Source organism: Eretmochelys imbricata, chromosome 3 (genome assembly GCF_965152235.1).
Source record: "Eretmochelys imbricata isolate rEreImb1 chromosome 3, rEreImb1.hap1, whole genome shotgun sequence".
In the NCBI taxonomy this organism is placed as follows: Eukaryota; Metazoa; Chordata; order Testudines; family Cheloniidae; genus Eretmochelys; species Eretmochelys imbricata.
The window spans coordinates 199,987,112-199,995,014 of record NC_135574.1 but is presented as its reverse complement, the minus strand read 5'-3'; the positions used below and the strand labels follow the sequence as shown (position 1 = coordinate 199,995,014).

Here is a 7,903-nt window from a genome sequence, read left to right as displayed (position 1 = left end):
AATAAGAGGTGAAGCAGAAGAATCCTTCTGGGGGGAAAGATGGGGGAGAAAAAGGTCAGTTCAAAAAATAGAGAGAAGTGCTGTAGCTATATTTAAAAACCATTTTATTATAGATATGATTGACGATGACATTATGTGAAATGTCCTTGTTTACAGATGTAGAGAACAGAATGACTTGTATAGAAAGGAAACAGATGCATTCTGCCTGCAGCTTCGTATGTCTGCTCTGCAAGCCACTGCTACTGCTATAATTCTCCAGGAGGGCACCAATAAAAATTGTATAACATTTTATTATACTCGTGACACTAGTTATTATATTGAGCAGCCAGACAGCTTATCCAGGAGCTGGACCTTTCCTGTCTTTTAGTACGGAGTAAATTGCTAGACTGTCACCAGAAACCAAAACACTAAAATGGGAATAGTTTTAGAATTCATTTTGAGTCACTTCTTATAGTTGTGATCTACAGTGAAAATACACAGAGCAGGAAAGCTAATCATAGAACAGAGGAAGGTCAGAGCAAACATTCCAAATTAAGTAGCAAGGGATCTTTAAACAAATTTCGGGGAAAGTATTGGTTTGGTCATCAAAGGAAACTTTGGGCCAGGTTCTCTCCTTTACGCCATCACTTTTCACTGCAAAGAGAATAGAAATTAGCTTTTATATCCCCTGTAATGGATGAATTGGGTCCAGATTCACTATAGCCAACTCCCAATATGAGTCCCATTAGGAGTCCCAACATAAGGGGACTGACATGTGTGGGGAGCAGCAGGGAGGGGTGTGACCGGAGAATGGTGTGCTCCAGCAATCACCCGCTGGCTAATGGTCTCAAGGGGACCATTGACTGCCGTTATAGTTTAGAGCAGCACCCAAGCTACACCAAGGCGAGGCTTGCACAAAGCTGGCTGTAGAATGCTCCCTGACGTCACCCTTCACCCCGCTCTGCTAAACCAAGTGGAACTCTGGTACAGGAAGGAATCTGGGACTTTATTCCCAAGGGGCAACATCTGCCACTCTTGCTCATCCTAAGCAACATCTCACTCCACAAGTATTATCCCCAAAAGGCAGTGTTTTATAGAGTCTGGCATGACAGATATAATGATGATAACGCACAGGAGCTGAAAAGTGAATGATTTTTGTAGCGTTACCAATCCAAATATTCTGATTCATTCAGGAACATGTGTTTAATGTGAAATAAGTCAACAGTTGCACTGACTTATTGGGACTACTCAACTACTTTGGTAACATGTGATCTTAAATGCCTTCCAGAATCAGGGTCTAAGAGTAGGATCCACAAAGGTACCTAGGCACCTAAACCCCAGCCTTAGGTGCAAAGGTCAATAACAGGAAATTCAGATGAATATTGGGGAAAAGTTCCCGAGCATTAGAGTCCATCTGACTACAGAATGAACTCCCTAGAGAGGTTCTGGAAATGCCACTACAACCTGATCAGGAAAAAAAACACCAAGGCATGTAGCAACATTCTTCACAGGCAATGGGTGAGGCTTATTTCATTCATGCCTGTAGAGCACTGTGAGATGTTGAGATGGAAGACTATCATTATTTGAAGGAACAATTCTGAATTACTAGGGAGACTGCTTAGATACTTTTACCAGTAGATCTCAAAGCACTTTACAAAAGAGATCATTATTATTGTCCCCATATTACAAGGGGGAAACTGAAGCACAGAGAGTGGAAGGGTCTTGCCCAATGTCTCCCAGCAAGCCACAAGAATAGCACCCAGGGCTTCCATGTCCCAGTCCACTGCTCGCTCCACTAGGCCACACTGCTTTTTAATTAATTAAGGCTTTTTAATCTCTAATAATGGTGCAATCTCAAAATTAAATCTGCCCCTTATACTAGTGAGTTACTGACAAATGTCCCTTTCTATCTCATCTCCTTTCTCATTGTGCCAGGGTCTATCTAGCGCTAGTAAATATTTCACTGTCATTTAAAATAAAAGTTTGATCCTCACTTTGCCAGCAGGAATGCTCCCCTAAACCGGCTAGCTTCTATAAGGAGTTTGGTGGGAGCTGATAGGACTTATCCTGACCTGCTCATGAGTCTTCAGCTGAGGGAGAGCAGTGGGGGTCTGGTGCTTCTTGAAGACCATTGCACAACAGGAGTGGCCACACATCACCCCTGAAAATGACGAAGGGGACCACTAGGACCCAGGAGGAAGTGGCAGCAGGGGACGCAAAGGCAGTCCTGGGGCTTTCTCAAAGAACCCGAACCTCCACATAAACATGAATATATCAATGACTATGACATGTACAAATCACTGATTCCAGGTAAGATCATTGGTTAAGAGGCTGCAAAGAAAACAGACTTGAAGAAACGCTTTGTGGGGTGAATGCCATGCTCATGGAACATACTGCATTGACATCCCTGTGTGACAGGGCATACCAGGCCCTACCTGCCCCCTGCTGGAGCCCCCACTGCCTTGGCACACGTTGCCCTATGCAGGTGTCCTTCTGGAAGAGAAGAGCAGCAAGTTCAGACCTCCAAGGGATGGGGGGGCTGGGCACTCTGCCCACTGCCCAATGAAGTGAGCAGTGCAGATGCACCCTAAGAGCAGTGTTTTCCTTCCACTAGCCATCTTCCTCAGGCCACATTCCTCTGTTGTGATTCGAATGGGTTCTTTGTTTATTTTGGCTGTTAAGCTCCTTGAGAAAGGGACTGTCTTTCTTTTTGCCTGTAAAGTACCAAGAACATCTAGGGCGCTACATAAAAACTGTCAGCTGATGGCAACTGCATATTAAGTACTGACCTGGGCTGGACTGTACCAGTAATTCAGAGAAGAAAGATAGTCTAGCTGCTCACCAATACCCTGAGCCATTCACCCACCCTGCTGGAGCACCTCTCTCTTCTGCTCTGTTTTTACACTGTCTTTTATGATTTTATTAAGATACTTTCATGGGTCACAGTCTCATTCCAAGTGTTGAAAAATCCCATTATGCAGTGGGAACTGGCTGAGGCGTGGCTGGCTGTTCTGGTTTGCCACCTTTCTGCTCTGAGATGGGTGTGGTTGGTAAGATCTCTTCCTTGGGCTCCACAATGCTGACATGATCTGGCAGGGGTTTCTTGGGTCCAATTTTCCCACTTGGGTCCCAAGGCAACATAATCTTTACTTTAATACCCAGCACACCCTGCCTGAGGAGGACAAGGCACACAGCTGTATTGATATTGTAGTTTACAGGGTCTCCACTGAGGATCATCAGGCCATTCACAAACTTCATCGACTTGGCTCGCTGGCCTCTGAGTTTACCGGACACCACCACCTCACAACCCTTAGCACCACTCTCCATGATGAAGCAGAGGACACCATAGCAGGCTCAACGCACCACTAAACGTCCCAGGAGTTTGTAAAGCAGGGACTCTGCTTGGGCAATAGCACATGAGGTGGCCATAATGCTCTGATGCTTGATCAAAGGCTCCCCGCCTTTCAATGTCTTAAAAGTGTCTTTGAAACTGGCATTTTTATTAGTCTGATGACTTATCCAGGGGAGCAGGGAAGATCCAACTCCGATTAAAACATCCTGTCTCCTATCAGTAACAAAGCTATGATAAGAGCTAAGTCTAGTTAAATGGACTTTCCTTTATCATTCTTCCATTATGGAATGTAAACAAATGTCAGAATTTGAGGCAGATACCTGTGAGGAATTGAACGTTCCTCCAAAATGGAATGATTTCACCAGCTAAAGCAATACATATAGAGAGTTAGGCCTTCTCTACTAGAAAAGTTTCCCCAGTTTAATGATTGATTTTTGAATCAATCTTGTTAAACCAAGGCAGTCTCATAATGTAGATCAGCTCAAACCAATTAAACTCTTCCTTAAAATGATTTAACTTGCATTGGTAATTTACCAAATTAAACTAAACTGGTTTAAGCAAAGGTTAAAAGGGTTTAAGAGTGTCTCCTGGAATGGGACAAAAACTGGAATTTTTGTACTGTAGAAATTCCAATATTTTTTTTTTACAAAAGCATCCTACATAGGGACAAAAAGTTGAAATAACAAAAATTGTTGCAAAATGAAAAGTTCAAAAAAAAATTTCATTCAGAAATGTTTTGCTGTAACATTTCTGATCAAAACAAAACATTTTGACTTTCCTGAATCAAAATGTTTCCTGTCCGTTTGCTGAAGCAAGTCAAACCACATTTCATTTTGACTTGTTCAACATTCATCTGTGTCCCCTGAGCTGCCACAATGCCTCATGGTAATTGTAGTTTGGGTGCTTCATGCCCCCTATTCCTCCACTGTGGGTTGCTCTCCCTCACTGGACTACATCTCCCATGATGCAGCTTAAATGAAATATTTTGATTCAGTTCGACTAACCAAAATATTCTGATTCGAGTCAAACCAACCTGAAATAAAATATTTTGTTTAGACTTCCCCAGTGGAAAATTGAAAAAAAAAATTGGCAAAACTGAAACTTTAGATTTTGAAGAAACTGCATCTTCTGTCAAAAAATATTTGAACAGAAACTTCCTGACCCTCTCTCATGTCTACCTTAGGGGTTCGCATCAGTCCAACTAGATCACTTTTAAATCAATTTAGTGACGTTAGTTCAATTTTTCTAATATAGACCAACCCTTACAATGTTTTAAGTAGCAGAGCAACTACATTATATGAGCATTGTTAGACTTTATGTAATGGCACTGAGTTCTCTAAACGGGCACGGTATAAGGTTTCCAGTAAGAAGGACTAGCCCTTCCAATCCAATGACCTTGCAAATTATCAATGTCCACATCAGAGGACTGCATTTCTAGTTCTTCTAGAACTCCAGAGTCCCTGAATGATAAGACAGACACTACAAGGGGGAAAGGATCCTTCCATTAAGGAACAGCTAATAGAAAAATTTCATGAGATGAAGATCTTCAGAATTCCATGACCGCTCTGAAAGTGAGAGCTGACATCTGCACATTGGATAAGAATAAGAAAATGACAGGCAATGAAAAGCTCTCCCTTTCAGAGAGGTCATGGAGTTCATTTTTAAATCAATTTAGCTACATTAGTTCAATGTTTCTAATGTAGTCCAACCCTTAGAATGTTTTAAGTAGCAGAGCAACTACATTATATGAGCATTGTTAGACTTTATGTAATGGCACTGAGATCTCTCAACAGGCACTGTATAAGGTTTCCAATAAGAAGAGCTACCAAAGACTAAATCTTTTAAATAAAGAGATGCTCAAGATCCAAATCAGCATTTTTGAACAGCCCATGTATGGAGGAAATTGAGCTCTGAGGCTGCGATTTCATGCATTTTAAAGAAGGATTCATCTGCTAATAGGGGATGCTGATACAAGGTGAGAATTTGATTGCCCCAAGTTCCAGACCATTCATATGCAGGTGCTTGGAAGATGGCCAATCTAAACACGCCAAAGTCATAACTCCAGATAAATAGAATGGGCCAAATCCTCAGATGGTGTAAATCAGCATATCTCCAGTGACTTCACAAGTTTACACCAGCTGAGATCTGTTGCTTTAAAGTGTGTTAGAACTTAAGCTACAATCCATGTAATAATTCTGAAGCTTCTTTTCTCTCACCTCCCTGATCTATTTGTAGTTTAAAGTGTTTTCATTGATTAGTAGAACACAAGCATGTTAAAACAGCTGTACTTTTGAATATTTGTTTTAGCTATGATGCTGAATTAACTCATATCAGTTTTCTAAGACTTTCAACTTGGCCCTTTGCAGAAATTCCATTAGCAGCAAGTAGATTAATGACTAAACCCATTTTGGAGATTGAAGTGCTATAGACTGTAAGAAAAATACAGAAAAATCGCATGGTAGCCTGAAGCCCAGACTGTACTGGTGAACATATGGGTGGCTATTAGAATAAAGAACATACATAAATTAAATTAAAGGTAATTTTCTTCCACTCAGTAAATGCACTAAATCCAATATGTGTTCTACTCAATGCCAGTCATTGTAAAGCTTTAGGCATCCCTGTAATGTAATCACCAACAGAGTAATGAATGTGGCCATTATTCTATTGCAGGATGCAGTACAACTTTGTATTAGTAATGGGATAGTATTAACAGTGCTGATATTTCCCCCCGCCATAAGTGAATCTATCACAAAACTGTTCTACCCATGTGCTTTCTTTTGGTTACAGGATCACACTATTTGTGTGGCCAGATGCAGGGGCGGCAGGTTTGAAAAATTTTTGGTGGTGCCCAGAACCCGCCCCTGCCCAAACTCGGCCTCCCACCTGCCCAAGGCTCCGGGAGGGAGTTTGGGTGGGGGAGGAAGTCTGGGGTGCAGGCCCTAGGCTGGGGCAGGGGATTTGGGTGCAAGGTGCAGGCTCTGGGAGGGAGTTTGGGGATGGGAGGGGGTGCAGGGGTGTGGGAGGGGCTCAGGGCTAGAGTAGGGGTGTAGGGGTGAGGGATCTGTCTGGGGCTGGGAATGAGGGGTTTGGGGTGTGGGAGGGGCTCAGGGTGAGAGTAGGAGTGTGCGGGGGGGTGAGGGCTCTGCCTGGAGCTGGGGGGGTTTGGGGTGTTAGAGAGGCTCAGGGCTGGGGCAGAGGGTTGGAGTGCAGGGGGATGAGAGCTGGGACTGGAGATGAAGGGTTTGTGGTGTTGGAGGGGGCTCATGACTGGGGTGCAGGGGGATGAGGGGTTTGGGGTGTTGGAGGGGCTCAGGGCTAGGACAGAGGGTTTGAAGGTGTTGGGGGGGGTGAAAGCTCTGGCTGGGGGTGTGGGCTCTAGGGTGAGGCAGGGCTGGGGATGAGTTTGTGGTGCAGGCAGTTCTTATGTTCTGTGTTTGCACAGCACCTAGCGTAATGCAGCTCTGATCCACGACTGGGACTCTTCGGTCGTGTTGCAATACAAGCAACACCACAAATCTATACGTATACGGCAGTTTACATGGCTAATCCACAATCATTGGTTTATGCCTCAGGAACAGCAGGGGAGTTTTACGCCGACTCTGAAGGCCCAAATTCCAGAACTTCACTGCTTGCCCACAGAATGCTCCTAAATGGTTTGGTCTTGGCTACCTTAAAAATTACCTCTCTCCTCCTGGCTTACTGTGCTAATTGAGGTGCTTCAGCTAACAGTCCTCTCCTGACATAAATGGTGTGAGAGGGCAAGCAGAAGGGTATTCGCAGGAAAAGCGTCTTGGCTCTGCAATGCACTTCCCTCCTGGATTTGCCACAGCCTGGACGTGGTAACTTTCAGGACATGCTACGGTCTGTGAGCTCCACCTGCTCTCCCAGACTTTTTCCTCCGGGTAACTGGGGGAGAAGCCAGGCTGGGACGTGTTGTGTGGGGTTGGGAAGATATTGTGGGGTAAATTTTCACAGGGTTGAGGCCCATCCTCCCCATTTACATGTACAAAATGAATTACCCCCACAATCAGGGAGGTGGAAGCTCTAGCACACAGATCTGCCCCCACAACTGAACTGTGAGGGCAATATTTGTAGGGGTAAAAGGCTTCCACGAAAAGAGACGGCCCATTTGAACAATCAGAGGCCTGGTTTTCTTGTACAACCTTTGCATGCAGGCCTCAGTAGGCACTCTCTGCTAATATGTACTTATACGTTTAGTAATGCACTTAGATCCTGGCACGGGTGTAATGAAATGAATAATAATAAATTAATAAATAAATGAAGCTGGTTGCAGGATCCTGCTGAAAATCATTAACGTATTACCTGTTTCACAGCACACGCACACACGCAGGCCCTCCTGCAGGTTATATATGTCCAATATGTGCTATTAGCAAGTGTATGCAACATTCCCTGACCCAACGCTCTTACCACAGAATAACCCTCTGTACTGTAGCTCCTGACACAGAGACCTGTAGACCACCCCTTGGCAAGTTTTCAGTGCAGTCAGAACCAAGATGGACTCTTCTGTGAAATCCTGGCCCCATTAAAGCTCCCATTGACTTCAATGGGGCC

General features: G+C 44.0%; 1 pseudogene; it reads right to left on the bottom strand.

The window, feature by feature from the left end:
• Positions 1-2,931: 2,931 nt before the first annotated feature.
• LOC144262317 (small ribosomal subunit protein uS3 pseudogene) lies at positions 2,932-3,336 on the bottom strand (annotated as a pseudogene).
• Positions 3,337-7,903: the final 4,567 nt, after the last annotated feature.